This window comes from Mustela nivalis (genome assembly GCF_964662115.1).
Source record: "Mustela nivalis genome assembly, chromosome: 9".
Classification (NCBI taxonomy): domain Eukaryota; kingdom Metazoa; phylum Chordata; class Mammalia; order Carnivora; family Mustelidae; genus Mustela; species Mustela nivalis.
Window position 1 is genome coordinate 40,495,965 of NC_139028.1, and position 19,208 is coordinate 40,515,172.

General features: G+C 33.8%; 1 long non-coding RNA gene across 1 annotated transcript in view; it reads right to left on the reverse strand.

Moving 5' to 3' along the window:
- Positions 1-12,125, reverse strand: part of LOC309840838 — a 332,568-nt gene extending 320,443 nt beyond the window's left edge. The window contains exons 1-2 of the long non-coding RNA XR_014298819.1: positions 12,019-12,125; positions 11,759-11,870 (exon numbers count right to left, since the gene is read on the reverse strand). This is a non-coding gene — a long non-coding RNA (uncharacterized lncRNA). The remainder of the gene's footprint in view (positions 1-11,758; positions 11,871-12,018) is intronic.
- Between the last annotated feature and the right edge of the window lie 7,083 nt (positions 12,126-19,208).

A 19,208-nucleotide genomic window follows, 5' to 3' on the forward strand; every position in this document is an offset into this window, starting at 1 on the left:
AATGTCAAGGGAGTAAGAAAAAAATGAACTCAATGGAGTTAAGTTGGGGATAGGTAGTAATATAAGATTAAGAAATATTTTATAAACATAAGATACTGTTCAAAATATGGAGAGTTAGACATTCTAAAAACACTGTTGGTGGGAGTGCTAACGAGAACCAACCCCGTGGAGAGCAATTTGACAGTAAAACCAAAATTTTAAAAGCACATTCTCAGTGACTTGGCAATTCTACTTCTAGATCTACTTTTACTTATATAAAAATACATATATAAGAATTTTTATTTCACATTTTACTTTACATATAAAAATTGATTGATAAACAATTTTAAGATAATTATTTATATCTTTACTATGAAATAGTCCACAGATTTCAAAAAACATTTTTTAAAAGATTTTATTTATTTATTTGAGAGAGAGAAAGCACAAGAAAAGGGAGTGGCAGGCAGGGGGAGAGGGAGAAGCAGGCTCTCCTCAAAGCAGGGAGAAGGATGTGGGACTTTATCCTAGGACCCTGGGACCATGACCTGAGCCCAAGGCAGACACTTAATCAACTGAGCTACCCAGGTGCCCCTACAGTCTTCAAAAATTATATATATACCTTCTGAATTGTTATGTAGACACCCAAAATTATTTTAAGAAAAAAAAAGATACAACATTTTCTGGAAGGATGCATGTACCAAAGCCTGTTGAAGATGGCTACTTCTGAAGGGTAGAAGTAGAAGAAACTTCAGGGCAGAGATTCAGCCTTCTTTATATTATTTATACTGTTCATTGTCAATTCAATGTTAGGATAAAACAAAGAGATGATGACAACAGTATTCATTTGATTAAGATTCTGACTTGTGCTAACTGCTTTGTGGTTATCAGGCTGACAAAATCCCAACAGAGCAAATCATTTGAAATGTCACCAAAAGTATCTGAGAATTATATTAAAAGTCAATCTTAGCATTCCATTCTTTATCAATGAATGGTTGGGGAAAAAAGTTATAATTTTCTTTTGTTATTGGAAAGTAATACCTCTAAAAAATGCTTCTTTAGATTACTCCTTCAAACGATGTATTATTTACCTAGGAGAAAAGCTAGACAAGAAGATATATTTATTTGTTATTTGAGTTTTCCTTTTCTTCATGAGAAAACATGAGTTACCCTAATATGTTTGAAATTAAAGGCTAAAGAAACTAAGAGTAATTTCTTCATATAAAAAATAAATTGAACTCAGACCATTTACCTAAACATTAACTAAAGACAAACATTTAGCCAAATAAAGATCACATTTAGAAAAGGTGGCTAATTTGAAAATAAATCAAGACAATTGTCTTAACTTTAAAACGTCTACTGAAGTTTTCATATGTAGGAAACATTTGATTATGCAGAATACCTAAAGAAGAAAAGTAATGAGAATGAGAACACTGTCATTTCTTTCTCCTAAATTAATACTTATGAGAGCAACTATATATTTTTGAATAAATGGCATTTCAATATGCAATCTGGCAAAATCAACTATGCATTTATATCTAAAGCCTTATCTTATAAGACAAAAACATGCAGGAAAGATAAAAAGACACCTTTGCTTCAGGTGAAATAGCAACTCTGGTCATTTTATTTTTTTAAGTATTTCATGTTATGAATACTTATTTAACCACTTCCTCATAGAACAGTGTAAAATTCCTTTCTACCAGCTCCCTCTCCTGTCAGCTTTGTGGCTTCCTCCACCTTCCTTTCTTCCTCAATAACCAGTATAGTCTTATACACTTTTTTTGAAAGATTATTTTTCTTGTGAGTTTTGTTTCTTCCATTTTTTTTTTACTGTGTTAAATTTTCTGCAATAATAAAATAACTGGTAAATATTTGAGGAAGATTTTGATTGATTGTACATGTACAAAGCATCAATATATATATATAAATTTGCATATAATTCACCATATTAATCATAAAATGTGCTTACTTAATAACTTTATTGCCATACTAGACAAGCCAAAATATTATATCTAAACATTACTTGTAGGAAAAAAATCCGTAAAATGTTTGCAAACTGAAATGAAATCTTTTTATGTTTCCTGTAAAATCTATTGACAATTTTCAATTTAAAAGATTTAGTTTTTATTTGTTTTGATGAGTTTGTGTTAGATATAATATTTGCAGCATGAGCCACTTTCATAAAATTATTTTTTAAGTAACAAAACATGCAATAAACATGAAAGAAGAAAATAATCAGAGGAACTTACTATTTTCAAATGAATATATCTATAGCATTTTGCAATCACATGGTACTCAAAAAGAATAGCTGAACATCTCTTCTCCTACCAAAATATAATCGGTGCTCTAAATAATTCTGTACAAGGACATTAGAGACTTCCTTTGTCAGACAAAGCAAAACACAATATAATAAAAAGGCCCAAAACAGGAAATCTCTTTAAATATGTGTAAATGAAATAAGACCATGAAAAAATAAGAAACATTTCATTATCATTAAATTTACAAGCTTATGCTAATAAAATAAGTGATTTTCCTTATATTTGGAAAACTGGACTGATTGTACTTATATGTATTTATACAAGATTCAAATGACTTTTGTCTCTGTGTATTTCTTGAACCTAAGCACTAAAAAAAAAAAAAATGTAAGCAAACATACCTAAATATATGAAGGAAATGATTTCAATTCCTAAATCCACACAGTTTAATTTCCTTCTTACAAAAAACAACAACAACAGCAACAAAAAAACCCTGTAAAATAGTAATTAATATCCTTATTTTACAAAGAAAGAAGCAGAAGCTTGGAAAGGTTCTTGGATTTCTCTGGGAAACACTGGGAAGCTGTTGAATGAGAATGAAATCTGAGTAGTAGTAACAAATCCAGGCTCTTTCCAAGGCCTCTCCAGATATTTTGAATGGGATCTCTTGTCTCATTATCTCTGTTTGGTGGAATGTATCCTAGACTTAACTGTCAATGCCAACAATTCTGTTTCTTTCCATTTTATTCCCTTATCAAAATCTCACAACACACAAGATCATTGAATTACTGTGGATTAACTCCCCATCACAGAGACAATCCTTTATGTTTATTGATTTTAACTCTCTTGCTTAAGAGATTAATAAACTGAGGAATTGACTTTCCCAAGTCACAGGGGCAAAACTGGGGCTGAACCTCATTTTAAATGCTATCTAATCTTGAAATGAACTAATTATCATCATGGTTTTGATAGATCCCAATTCTTCATGTGTCTCTCAGAATCTTTTACGTCTCATTTGATATATTTTAACTTCTCTCTTTGCATTAGAAAGATTTTTCTTTTTTTTAAATATTTTTATTTAGGGCGCCTGGGTGGCTCAGTGGGTTAAGCCACTGCCTTCGGCTCAGGTCATGATGCCAGGGTCCTGGGACTGAGTCCCGCATCTGGCTCTCTGCTCAGTGGGGAGCCTGCTTCCCTCTCTCTCTCTGCCTGCCTCTCCGTTTACTTGTGATCTCTCTCTGTCAAATAAATAAAATCTTAAAAAAAAAAAAAGATTTTATTTAATTTGACAGAGAGAGATCACAAGTAGGTAGAGAGGCAGATGCAGGGAAGGGAAGCAGGCTCCCCGCTGAGCAGACAGCCCCATGTGGGGCTCAATCCCAGGACCCTGGGACCATGACCTAAACTGAAGGCAGAGGCTTTAACCCACTGAGCCACCCAGGTGTCCCTAGAAAGTTTTTTCTTTACCTCAATTTATTTTCCTGCTTCCTTCTATACATCTGTCTCACTTCTGCTTCTCTTCCCACCAATTGAAAAGGGTCTTTGCCAATTCATAATTGAAACTTCCTTCAAGTCTTAGTACTTCTCATTTTGTCTGGGGGAATCAGTTTAATCAATCCCTAAAATGACTATTTTTGTTCCTCCAATGTCTTCAGAATGTTTGATCAATATCAATTATGGCTACCAGTACATTTTCTTAAGTTTCTTATCAAGTTGTTTTAGGACTGACAATTTTCCACCTCTTCGTTGTCTGAGATGAAACCTTTTAACTTCCTTTGGATTGCCAGAAATAAGTGGCACTGTGTACACTAATTTTGTAAGGAATGCTCTTCTAAGTAAATTACTTTAATAAAAAAGAAGATACACAAAATAATCTTTCAATGCCCACAATCTATACATTTCAGTGTTGCTTTTCACAATCAGGACAGCATTGTGCCTCATATAAAAATAGAATATTTTGGTAGATAGCTAACTTAAATCTTATATCTTATAATGCATACTGGAGTGAAAACAAATTTTCTTCCCAAACTTATGTTGTTGTTGTTTCTAACACTGCCATTTTTGTCATTGAAAATTGTGTTGTTTTTCTTACATATTAATATTATCAAAACTGCATGACATTGATTATCTTAATTTTGCATGTAAAGGAAGGTTAAGGAACTCTTCCAAGATTAAACAGCTAACAAGTTGTGGAACCATGACTGAACCCTACAATTCAAATACCAAATCCCCTAATGAATACTGTTGCTCCTATATTAGATATTTTGTTATAATGATCAAAATAGTGTTTAAAAACATGTTTTCTACTGCTCTGGTGCTACTAATATTACTATTACTATCAGAAGGGGCTGTGTAAGTAAAGCAGCATTAGCTTTGCAGTTAATCCAACCCCATAAGATAAGCTTTACAGCACCATTAATATTCTATACTTAATAACTGAAAGAAATCAAGCTAATTTATAATCACATATAAGAAAGGTATCTTTTCAAAGCATTGAAGCAAACCACCTTCATTTTACCTCAGATTCAACTGTATCATCAGAGACGAGATCTTTCTAAGATACTAAAGTTAGCACTATAATGAGATGTAGAAAAACACAGCATTCATTTAAAGTGGTTAGGTGAGTCTTGGAATCAAAGTTACTTCAAAATAACTTAGGCAGTAGGAAGTAAATGCAGCAATTAAAGAACCAAAGCTAGCATGAAATACTCCAACCTGGAAAGACTCAGTAGGAGAAACTAACAGCAGTCTCCAAAAGAACATTTTGAACATTTGCATCTTAGCTTTATATAACTTTATCACTGCACATTTCACATTGAATTACATTCACCCTATGTACTTATTTCCTCCACCAGCTCATAAACTATTTATCCCCCTTTATATTCTTACTTAACTACAACTGCACACACTAGACCTTTTGAGTGCATGAAGTAATGTAGACATGGCTTTAAATGTGAAGAAATGAATTTTTATTAATGCAACTTTTTGAGGTATATACTAACAAGACCACCTTAAAAAAAAGGGAAACAAACAAATACGGTCCAAACTTTTTTAAACACAGTTAATAAGGTAAATATTCATAAAATAAATTCTAGATCAATTAATTTAAATCTTAAGTAACCGGTCTTTCTTACTAAGGTTATTATTTTATGAAAATACTGGAGAAGTCAAAGTAAGGTGAAGGTAAGTAAATACCAAAAGTAAAAATTTAAAGAATATTAAGGACCACTTATTTATTGGACTTTGAAAATATATTTTACATTTTCTACTAGTTATTTGCAAATTCTGGATATATGCATACGGTAAAAAAATTCAGATTAGACATTAATCGTTTTAGCCACAGTCTTTTACGACGTCTTTACTATACTTGTCACCATTAAATATTCAGTATTTGAAGGAAATGAGAGTCTTAAAATATAAAGTCAGCCCATATGGACACACACACAAATTCTCATGTCATATGTAACAATGAAAGGTTTGAGAGATAATGATGTATTAGAAACCCAGCAATGTATAACTGCCTTTCCACTTGAACTGCACTATGCTCATTTCATAGTCTATGTTCAGTTCTACCAGATAATTTTTTTAGCTCATGGTCTATATATCTCAATATTGCTTTCCACAATTAGGTCAGCATTGTGCTTCATACAAAAATAGAATATATTTGTAGACAGACAATTTAAAGCTTATATCTTATAATACATGTTGGAGTGGAAATTAATTTTCTTCCCAGACTTAATTCTTTTTTTTTTTTTTTTAAGATTTTATTTATTTATTTGACAGAGAGAAATCACAAGTAGATGGAGAGGCAGGCAGAGAGAGAGAGGGAAGCAGGCTCCCTGCGGACCAGAGAGCCCGATGCGGGACTCGATCCCAGGACCATGAGATCATGACCTGAGCCGAAGGCAGCGGCTTAACCCACTGAGCCACCCAGGCGCCCCCCCAGACTTAATTCTTTAAATAATTATATTGCATTATTAAAATTAAACAATAGATGAACTTTGGTTCAGATATAATGATAGACTAAATACTATTACAGACTCAAGTTTGTTCTGTATTAACTTCCTTTAGCATTATAACAGTAAAACTAGAGATTTTATACAAGTTGATATTTGAATTCTAAAACTCATAAGAATACTTCCAATTCCTAGAGACTCATGTCCTGTTTCTCATTTTATTAAATTCTCCCAAATCATTACTATCTTAAGGAAGCCCACAATTTAAATTTTAACACATTTGCCAATACCCAGGAACATTTACTCACTCTGACTTCTCACTTTCTATTTTATTTTAGTGTCCCATTAAACATGTAATACTGAAAAAACAAAAACAAACACCCCCCTCCCCCACCAAAACTGCCAATCAAGGAGAAGAAAGTATTAACCACCAACATCAACAATATGGACAGTCTTTTATAGATATGTAGTGGAAAAATAATTATATTTCTTTTCTTACTTAAGTTCCTGGATTTCTTAACTGAAACTGTTGAAAATCTCCTATTTAACTGTTGAGTGCACACTATGTTCATCGTGAAGAAGTTTATATCCAGCAATTACATTGTCTGGATATTCAGTTCTTGGTTAAGAGAATATGGGTATAGCTATTTCCTATGAGTTAACATATTTCAATTTTAAATTTTCTAATTCTAAAAGACACTGTTTTACAGGTCACCAATAGCAACAGGGAAATTATAAATATGATGTCCTAATCCTGATTTGATAGATATAAAAATAATAAGACTTATAAACTATAAAAAGCTCTGACTCAGAAATTTAAAAGAAGAGTTATAGTTCTAATTCTATTTTTTTGCATTAAAAGTAATGTTGAACAGGTCATTTCACATCTTTATATCTCTGTTTATTACTCTTTGTGATAATATGTGAAAATACAAACTCTGTATGGCTCCTTCCAACACTAAATCATATTATTCTGTCACTTTTTCCTAGGTGTCCTGATAATTTATATCATCAGTAACTCATGAGATCTGTGGTTATTTTTAATGAGATGGTTATTTTAGGATTAGAAACTAATTCACTAGCTCACATATTGCTATTAGAATACCAGTATTGAATGACAAAGAGCATTAAATTGAATTATGAAGTTTAAAGTTTTAATTCAATTACAAATGATATGGCTTATGAAGTTCCTATCACAAAATATACTCAAAATTAGAAAAAAACTAATGATCACTAACAAATTGTTTTATTAATTTTTGAATACAAGAGATGAGATTATTCTATATCTTTTGGTAAAGAATATGAAGAGGAAAGCTTCAACCTAACACAAGAAGGCAAAACACAGAATCTCACAATGTTCAATATAAGAGATTTTTTAATAATTTCAGAAATATTTGAGGGACTTTAATTTTTATAGGTGCACAGGCAACAGTTTCATATTAATGATCACAAAATACAAATTACATAAAAATTTATTTCTAGAAAACAAGGTCTTTTTAAAATTGCTACTGTCATTCACCTGTGTCTTCCAATTAGTATTCATCTTAATCACCAAGGATTTAATCTAATTTTGTCATTTCTGAGACTATAAAATACAATAGTATCTCAGCAAAGATAACATAATTGAAAAGTGAATACTTATAAAAAGTTGAAGTGGGAGACCCTAAGAGAATGAAAATTATATTTGTGTTTGGTTTATATTATACTTGGCTTAGCTTCAGAAAATTTTTTATTACTTATAAATAAGAAATTAAATATATAAGGAAATAAAGATGAAATTTTATATACTTACAAGTAAATTTTTCATCCAATAAATACACATTTTCTACTAGTTTTCTTATAAATACAAACTCCTAAAACTAGTGAAATCTTTCTGAAAATGCATAAAAAATGAATTCTGGAACACTGAAAAGAAATAAAACAAAAAAATATGTTTATCGCTCCAAACACATTAAAACTATAATTATCCTGTGATAGTATCTCTCTTAGTAAGAACCCCTTAGTTTTTAGGTTCATAATGAATGTTTCTGCCAATATTATGATAGGAAGAGAATTTTAATACACCCTTCATCACCTAAGTGATCAACATAATTTCTCTTCCTAAGCTCCCTATGCTATAGTTACTACAGGAACACAATGGGAGATGGAATCATCTTTTGAGCATTTAACAGCTATAAAAATGATAAGCATCAGATTCCTACCCCAGCCCCATAAAATGTTTATGTATATAATTATACTTTTCCTGTTGATGGTTGCAAAAGAGAGTTTTTGATCACTCATAAATAAAATACTTTCATTTCCCTCCTTGCCCAGATATACAATTAATAATTTTGGATAAAGTTTAGAATAGTTACTTTAACCCTTAAGCATATCCATATTTTAGAGTCCAAACCATAAAGGTATACCTGCAGGAAAGCTCATAAAACTACATTAATACTTTATTTCCTATCAGGATCTAACATTATACATTTGAATATCAAAAAAATTATAAAAGGAAAAATTAATTGGGCATAGGTAGGGAGATGGGACATAGTTCATCATAGTTTTTAATCCTAAATATTATATTAAGGAGTTCTATATAGTTAATTACTTTTTAAAATGTATCATTTTCTAATGCAGAATTATTGATTACAAATGCTCAGAAAATAGACCTCTGCAAAGATTTTACTGCTTTGAGCTTCCGATCAGCCTCTTTCCTGTTATAAAGTGCTAAGAAGTTCATATGACATATAAGCACAGACTTAAAACACTGATCAAAGAAGTATCTTGCTAGAAATACACACCTCTTTTATTTTATGTTTGTATCTTCAGTAATAAAAAAGGGATAAATAAATCTGAGATCTTGAAGTCAGAGTTTTAAGACACCGAATTATATAAGTATATGACTTGTTGAAATTAAGATAAATTGCCAATCTCTTAGTAAAATTTTAAGAAAACATGTATTTAAAAAAAAACAGACAATTCACAGACTCTATAGTTAATCAAAATATGTGTCGTAGGATGGAATCAGCAAAGCACATTTTAAATATCTTGGCCTCATAAAATCCTAAATTAATTTTTGATGAATGGGGATCACTAAGTGCTGCTATAAAACTTGTTTTAGTCAATGGAACTTAAATGTCAGATCATCTTTATACTATTATAGCCATCTAGACAAATTTCTTTTTCTTTTCTTTCTTTCTTTCTTTTTCTTTTTAATTCACAAAAATACACCTTTTGTTTTCTCTAGAAGTAAGACAAACTCCAAAATGACTTGGCCAGCATAGCATCCCCTTACTTTCTTCATCTGGAGAGCCCTCTACCCTTTACTGACACCCTCTGGTCCTTATCACTAAATCAGTTTTGAGAGTAAAGCACACTCTAACCTCTAACCTAAAGGAGGTAAAGGTTTTCTAAACTGTTAAATAAAAAATAAATTTAAAGGAGTAGATATTAGTCATTTTAATAAGCATTTTAATGAACAGTTTTACTTAATCAGGCCCATAAAATTGAAGTAAACGTGTACAAACAACTAATTTTTAAATCATTTTGTTAAATAAACAGCCTATGTGTGTGCTCACATTTGATTTTAGTTAATCTTGCTAACCTAATAATAAAGATTTCAAACCACCTCATATTTGAAGGATTGCTTTGGTAGGGAAACACTGAGGTATTTCAGCGATCCATGTAAAAAATTCCACAACTGTACTTTCCCACATCTATTTACAAATGTACTATGGTATAATATGTGCCTCAGAATTTATAGACAAGGTCTGACATTTAGTTAATCTATCAGGGTAAATATTCTTTTTTCTAACTTTGAGAATTCTAACTTTCCTTCAATTGTGTATGAAATCAAAGAAAAAATTAAAAATAGCAGTTTTTCTCAGTTCTTAGTTTTCAGAAGTGTTAAACTTTAGAACAATTTAAAGTCTCCACTAACCCCAGCAAAAACAAAAACAAAAACAAAAACAAAACTTATATTTTAATAAACATTTCACCGATTTTCAAATATTTGTGTATTTTAAATATGCTTTAATATCATCTCACCGCATTCCACTTATTTTTTTCCAAATTCTGTTTCATTTTTTATGTCACACTTCCTTTATTTCACTTTTTTGTATTTTGTGTTTTGTTTCCCTCATTAGACTCAGTTGGTCTTTGTATGTAATATCTTTATTTTTTAACCATTTGCTTTGTCACTTATTCTTACATAGTCAAACTGTTTTGGAAGTTTTTTTTTTTTTCCCCCAGTTGAGTCATAGGAAACAAACCCTGTCAAGTTTGAGATTCAATATGATTCACATAGAACTTATTATAATTTGAATATGAAGTAGGAAAAATGCAAAGAAATATTCATAAGTTGCTTAAAATTGATTATAGGCCCTTGGGAAAAAAAATAATGACCTAGCTATTACTAATTCTTTTATATTTAGGGTCACAACATTAATCATGATGAATTCCTTCGAGCTTGCTATGACAGTCACAAGTATTTCTGTAGCTCTGCTACAGTTATATAGTAATTATACCTTCATTAATTTTTAAATTTGACCTACTATTTATTTATCTACATTTTTTTTAATGCTAGTGTCCTCATACTTCTTTCATCCTTATTTCCACAGTTAAAGTTAATAATCAAGGTGGAAGTGTACTATCTCTAAATTATTCTCTCTTTTCAATTAGAAAAAAAATACAGATAGATTGAATATAGGTATGGCATTTCACATACAACAGTTTGAAAGTTTTTGCCTCCAAATCTGCATTTAAATTACCACAATGTATTGTATTTTTCATGCTATAGAGGTTATAAGAATTTAAAATAAGATAATTCAAAAATATTTAGTGGGTTCTTGCTTTTCCAAAATAAAGTTAAACAATTAAAACATTTTGAGATTGTCAGAGTAATTCTCAGCTTTCTGTACACTATATTCATATTTATGCAAATTAATATTCTCTTCCACTTTTCAACACCTCAATAAGGATGTCTAAACATATTTTTATATTCTTTAAAAAAATCTATCACATTCCTACACAACATTTAGAAAACACCACAGCATAACCCAAGATACTGTTTTTCTTTGGTCTCTGGAACTTTATAGAACTCCACTTATAGAGCATCCCTCCTGAATTTTAACAAGTTATTGCACTGCCAGATGCCCAGTTATTGGGCTCTCTTCTCACAAATATATTGCTCAATCAAAAGACAAACACTCAGTGTCTGTGAACCACATTCCATTCTCTGAGCGTTTGGTCTCTTGTAGAAAAATTCTTACCCTCACCTGGCATTTATTTCCTTGCCATTTACTTGTAGGAATTGTTTACTCTTATTTTGGATGGCATTATGAGATGAACAAATAGGTTACAGTTACTCTTGCTTTAACTTTTCCCACATAAAATTCCAGCAGAGGGGGAAAAAAAAATACATGATAAAAAAAAAAAAAAAAGCTTTACGTTACAGTTTCTAAATTCTGGCAACATGGCAAGAAAAAAATGGCTTTGCAGAAGCGAGTGTGTCAAAAATTGTAAGTGCCTGGGAGACGAAGTGCACAATCACAGACAGCAGTCACTGGCAAAGCAGTGCCAGCCACTTACCAATGAGATGCCAGACTCCCCTGTCCTTCCTCTGTGACTCTCAATTCCTGTCTCCCATCCTCCTGCCCGTCAGCACAGTTCAGATAGAGCAGTTCCTTGAGTCCTACCCAGCCTGTGGCGGAAGAGAATTGCGGAGTTTTTAATCATTCAGAGGGAATCCTCCGGCTTGCCCTGCTTCTCCCTGAAGAGGGGACCCAGGTAACTCATCCTTTCCGCCCCGAGCTTTAATGGCACTTTGGCTGCCGCCTCCTCGCACTTACGCGCCCCCACTCCGTAGTTGGTTATATTGGGAAGTAGGTGCGGCGCCTCCCCAGGCTGGTGCGTTTGGGGCTCGAGTGTTTTCCTCCAATGCGTCCGCGCGCCCCGCGCCCCGCGCCTCTGACTGGCTGGGTCCTTCCCCGAGCGGTCCCTCGCCCCTCCCCGCCCGCCCGCGCTGTCGCTGTCGCTGTCGCCCGCGCCTTGCGCCTCACTGCCTCTCGCTGAACAGGTTCATTGAGCATGTCCCCGGGCTCAAAGGTCTGTTGGCCTCCAGAAAGGTTTTCTAGGCTCCTGTCCTCGTCTCTCCAGCCCACCGGTATTTCCCTTCTGGCCCCCGTGCGGAGGCTTCCCCTCCCCCCTGCTTTTCCGCTCGGCGACCTTTCGGGATGGAGCCCGCGTAGGCTACCGAGCAGACGTGTTGGCGGGGGACGGCGCGGGAGGGAGAGCTCAGACCGGAGTCCGGCCCCGGCGGGCCCGCAGCCGCGGGTCTTCCTCCGGATTGCGACCCCGGCCGGCGCTCGGAGCCCGGGCGGCCGGGCGGCCGGTGCGTTCCCGGAGCGTGGCTGGCGGTGGGCTTCTCACTTTGGAGAATCTCCCCTCGTCCTGGCTGGGAAGCACTCCTCTTTGTTCATACACTTGGAGTTTTATCTCAGGACGATCGGGCTCTTGGACTGTGTTTATGCCTCCTTGACCCCCGTGTCAGTCCTGAGCAAGCTAAGGCAGGAGTCCCCTTGCTCTCAGACAGCAGCCCCTGTTTCTGAAATGTTTTATCACCATGGATGTAAGTGGAAAAATAACACAGGTAGTAAATCCACAGTGTGGCAGCTTTAGTGCTATTGTTCTGCGAGTCCTCCCCTCGACTTTTCCTCCCTCAGTCTCGGACTGGTTCTCAGATTCTCTCCCTTCCTTCGGTGTTGAGTGTTTGTTACCAAAAGGATACTACGTTTCCAGGGCAGTGGATTTCCATAGATAGCGCGACTAGCCCCTGTATTGGATGGAAAAGAAATCCCCCACACGGCTTCCTGTTGCTGTACGTCTATGTACGAGACTGTGCGGGAGCCTCAGGTCACACCCCGTGTCGGTCGGTGTCTGGTTTTCATGTGTGTTTGAGTGCAGCCTGACCCTGCACTGAGGCGACTGGGGTCTGACGGGCTCTAATTGGCAAGGAGAGTACAGTGCCATGCAGCCTGTAGCTCGAAGCCTTCCTCCCACTAGGTCTGTGTAGTTTCTCTTGCTTTCCTGGTAATTAAAATTAGTCTTTTTCCTGTTTCTTGGCTTCTCATTCATCCACACATGTATGCACACCCAGTCTCTGCTTTTAATGGCCACCCTCAGGAGCTAGGCTGATTTCTTGTTCCATAGCAAAGGCAGATTTGTGTGTTCACATTTAATGCTTCTCTATTCTTCCACACTTTTTATTTTCTTTTTCCTGCTTTCCAGTAATTAGGTTATTTTCTTTATGTGTTAACTGAGGGATTGTTGCTGAGATTTGACTTCTCTGGGCTTTTTCTCTGCTTCACTAGCTCTACTCCTGTGTTAGGCTGTTGGTTCACAGAGAGAATCACCAGGACTTTTATAACCTCTTTAAATATACCACAAAATAGATTCAAAGTCTAAGAGCTTAAAGCATTTTTTTTTAATTGTGCAATGAGGTTTTTGCCTTTAAATGTTTGTTATAATTGAGCACATTCAGCCTTAAAAGATAAGAGAAGACAAGCCTGCTTATAGTTTCTTTACTTCCTCAATACCTTTATATTGTAAGTGATTTGATAATTTTGGCATTTGTATCATTACCTCATATAATTCATATATTTTCTTCCAACTATCATTTCAGAAAAGATTTAAGCTGGCTTATTAAAATTTTTAAAAGTTAATGAAAAATGCAGGTTAGTCAAATCAAGACATAGGATAAAATGATAGATAGTAGGAGAGATAGGAAGCCAAGAGTGGGGTTGAATCAGAAAAATTCATTTATATTTTCTTAAAAATGGCACTAAGTTTAGCATTAAGGTAGTAGCCAATGTAAGGAAGGAAACACTATCAGTCACATGTTTGTGGTAACCTCCCACAGTTAACATGAACAAGGAAATTTATGTTCCACATGATATAGGTGGATGAATTATTTTAAATAAAATCATCTAAAGGCATTTTTTTTTACAATAAAGACAATTATTATCATGGGAATTGGGTGTGAAGGTATTTTTGTAACAAATAGGCGATGTAGAGCACTTTTCCTTTTGAGGTTATCTGATAATTTAGAGGGAGAGAAAGGAGATGTTGAATCTGGCTAATTAGGAATAGTAAGGTCTATTTCTGTCAGTTCAAATTTAGAATGTTAATTTCAAGCCATAATGTAAGGGTGACTAGGTTACATGGATATATTTCAGCAAGACATGCCTGTTTATTTTCATTTAATTTATAATTAAAAATGTTTAATTTTATAATATTATGCAACTGGGTATTCTATATTAGTATTACATATATTCTATATTAACATCTATATATGGACTATGGAGAGTATGAGCCTGACTTCTACAGCTTTCTGAAAAATTTAAAATTTTGCTATTGTGGAATGCATTTGTGTGTGTGTGTGTGTGTCTGTGCTGCAGATTTTTAAATTGGTCTATAGGTCATGTGATTTGTATCTTATTACATCCACAGGGTTCAGGTATAAGCAGGTGAACGTTTGAAATTAGAGAGAAAAACAGCAGTGCATAAAGAAGCAGCAAAAATTTTCTTGCAGGAGGTCTGCCAAGAAGAAACAAGCTAACCCATGTTTTCCAAGTACCTGTCAAATCTTTCCACATGCATCATCACTAATCATTTCTTTTATTCTCATGTGAACATAGGGATTTAAAATACTGCTCTTACAATTATCTTTAAAAGTCATAGGTATTCATACCCCATTATAAAATTGCAATGCTATTTACTTTTAAAAAGGTCATTATTAGAAAGATCGCTTGTTTCTCTCAATTTCAGAATGTTAGTGACATTTTAAAAGTAACCAGCTCATTGTCTACCCTGATAAAATATCATTTGAACATTAAATGAATTAAAAATATTGTTTGTAAGTGGGTTAAGTGGTTTAGTGAGTCATTTTCTCCATGCTATGGCTACAGTACCTTGACCTAGCTGTCATGTTGCTTATCTGATGTTGTTGTCTAACCATCTTTGTGTAAAATGTCTTAATCTCTTTATCTCCTGGTCCCCAGTGGGCAAGTGAGCAGATGCAGCACATCTGTAGCAGCTGAGTTGCCTTTAAGCTTTTGTCTTGTGTTACAGATCCTTTTTCTTTAAATCAGGCCCTCCCTTTCCTCTCCTCATTTGACTCAAATAAGTTTCTAGGTTCTAGTTAAGAGACTATTACTACTGTTACTTACCAACAAATTGTACCACAAATGTAGGGAAACACCAAATCAAGTACAATCTTCTTGACTAACCTGCTTGGTTTATTGTGGTCACTTTCAGCATTTACATTTTTCCATTTGATGTTTTAATCCCCTATGTTATATGTTTAAAAAATGTAAACATGAAAGTCCTTAGAAATAAAATTTAATCTTGCATTGTCAGTATACATCTGTATTCCCTATGAATATAACTAAAACATGAAGATCCAAAAGTAAACTTTTACTTGAACTGGACAACATATGATGATTTTAATTTTATTTTGGATTTCTTAGAACATCAGTTTTAGTACTTACATCACAGCTGTTTTGTGAAAGCAGAAATAAACATATCTTAATCAGACTTGGAAAATATACTGACTTAATTAATTTAACAGCTGTTTCAGTAACCAACACTAAAGAACATAGCCTACTTTGTGGATGTCTTGATAACATCTGCAACCAAAATCATTAAGAGGTATGAAAAAAGAGGTCTAATTTGACTGTATTTTGGTGCTCACAGTGTGAACTTTCGCTTATGGAAGCCATGGACTTTGATAGACCTCTCTAAGTGGTCCTCAATTTCATCTTCTGTGATAATTCAGTTTAACAAAAATGTTTTTCCTTAGGAAAGAATGAAAACCACTGTCATTTAAACTAATATTTTACAAAACAGGAATAAATTTGAGATATTATTAATTAAAAAGTAAAGTTTACTTACTATTTGTTTCTATCAAGTAGCTTGTCAGATAAGCACCTATATATATATATATATATATATATATATATATATATATTTATTTCCTGGATATCCTCAGTATCAGGATGCCTACAAGTTTTAATAGACTTATTTTTATAGATATCTACTTTCCATTTTGCATAGTGTTCTCTCACCAAGATCTTCTTATATACGTTTGTTTTCTGTAAAGAAACAAAACCTAAGATTCATTAGTTCCTGAGCAGATATGTCTCCAAGTATTCTCTGTTTACACACCAATCTTTTCAATTTGAAGTAAAAATCTCTACTAACTTATGTTCTAATTTTTTTGTATCTTATTTTAAAAGAGTTTCATATGTGTGTTGTATTTTGATTATTTTCCATCTCTTTCTAGTCTTATAGGTGCATTACTTTGACGTGATTCTTTGCACTAAATCAGAATATTATCTTTCCTCAAAGTAAATTTTGCTCTGTAATACTCTACCCATATTTCTATCTCATGTCTCATTTGTAGCTGGACTCATTTTCTCTCTAATTCATAGTCATAACGCAGCTTAAGAATTTTATGTAGTTGTTTATATTGAGAGCTAAACTATATGCTTCCTGTGGACCAGGAAGTAAATTCTCTACACAGTCTGCTGGATTGCTGTTTAAACTTTTTTTATTTGTTGAGTAGTGTATATATAGGAGACCTCATCTGCATGTCTGAGATTCATTATAAGAGACAGCACTGTGAAGTGGAAGCAAAATATTTTCATCATGTACTTTTCTGTTCACCAGAAAGCCCGTCATTAGCAAACATGACCACTAGATGGCATTGGTGTTCCAATTAGGAATGCCATTTAGGTTCTGTCCTAGGGATTTTCTAATTTTTTAGGACCTGAGAGGAACCCCCAAATTAGTGATTGACTCTATAAGAGGATATATATATATATACATTTTAACACAAATATCTAGTAAACACACCAGCAAGTTGTAAAATGTCAAATGTTTAATAGTGATCTTGCACTATGAGGCAAAATAAGAGCTAAACATTTGTTGAGGGTTAAATATACACTAGGTGTTGAAATAGGTATGCTTTAGATGAATTGTTCCATTTTATCCTAATGGTTTAGCTGAAACTCAAATTCAAGTATTCTTCCTCCACTGAGTGTTCTTAACCATTTCACAAAATCAATCCCTGTTTTGATTAGAGTAAATCAGTCAAATCATCACAAAATAAAGTGTTGGGTACCAGAGGCAGAGAACAGACCCCATGTACAGAGAATCCAATAAATGGAAAATAATTTTAGCACAAGTATAAAACAAGATAAAATACCATATTAGGTTTATTCATTGGCAGTTTATGGCATTTTGTATATTCTCTGGGACATATGATTCATTCAAGTAATATTTATTGAAAAATTACTAGTTTAAGCACTGTACAAGATGAATGAATTTAAATATGAGGTTTTAACAAAACTTTCTTTCATATACTTAGAAAAGTGAAGAACTATATATTCTCTCATTCTAATATTTTGCCTGAATAATAAAATGCTGAAGGACATATAACAACCAATGATTTTGGAAGAAAATGCATAGTTTTAACAATAAGTATGTTTTGCTCATAAGAGATTACATTTTGAGGTTCCAAAATTCTTGCCATTGATTCTATTTATACTGGTTTGTTCTGTTTATAAATTTAAAAAAATCACTTTCCTGTCACCATGTCAAGTCAAGTCTGGCACCCAGAAATGGGTTATGTTTTTTTCGTCTGACCTACCACCACCCATTGTTCTGCTCTGCCTAACTGGTAACCATGAAGAGATCAGGACTCTGCTAGGAATAGTTTTGGTAAGGAAGGAGGGACCCTCTGGAACAGCTACATTGACTTTGCTATTGACAATGGTAAAAACTTGCTTTTTACCTGTGGAATTATAAGATATAATTTATAAGCTATGCAAGTATAGATACAATGACATTATTTTATGCCTAAATAGCACGTTTCGTAAAAGGCTCCCAAGCTCATTTACTACAGAAACAAAAAATATTCAGTGTAGTATAGCTACATGTCACTGCTTTTTAAACCTTTTCATTATTTCCTGTGCCACATATTTTGTGTGCACACACATCCTTTATATGAAAGGAAAGAATCACACACTGTGAAACTGTTCTCACAGATATGCCTAAAGAGATGAAAACAAAATATGTAGGTTGGCAAACTATAATATAATGTAACTTTATTATCAAATATTTATTGATTATTAATTATTAACTTGAAAAGGACTGACACTTTTGTAGTGAAGTAGAAGGAGTCTATGCTAGACAGTCCCAGGGAAAGATAAAAGGTTGAAGAAGGTAGCATCATGTTAGCTGAGGCTGGTGCTAAATGATAATAGTTGATTAGGTAGCAAATACTGATAAGAAAGTAGCAGCAGAAGAAATCATATCAAAACCCATTGGAAAACAATGTGAGACAAGAAAAAATTGACAATGTTTGTGGAAAAATGACAGGCATGGTGTTATGTACACATAGGAGCCCCAGGATAATGCTACCAACAGTGGCAAATCTGGAAGGGTAGGAAGTATGGTAATTTTACAATGGTATCAGCACAATTAATGTGTAGGGAGCTATCAGTATTAGTGAAAACTGCATGCTCAACTAGAAGTTTGAAAACTTCAATAGACAAATCATTAAATTAGAACTTTTATAATATTAGATGAATAATGAGAAAAAAATTGCTTGCTGACCAAAGACTTACTCTCTTAATAAGGGCAAAAATAACAGGATTTATAGATTCATGGAGGATTCCCTTGGAGCATTAAAACAGTATAGCAGTTTCCACTCTAGTTCGCCATCTTTGCTTCCCCCGTTGGACGTTGCCTGTTGGTTATCCTGTGCACATGTGTTCCTGGGAAAGCAGAGGACACATGATGAACCTCCAAGTTGAGCAAACTACAGTGAACTCTTCTTCTCCGCACCATACAGGATTTCTTCTTTCTCCCTCCCTGTTTTTTTTCTTTACCTATATTCCCATATGACCTGAATTAGATTTCTAGCTCCTCTGATTCTCTTACATTAATTGATATAAAGACAAATCTTATCCTGATT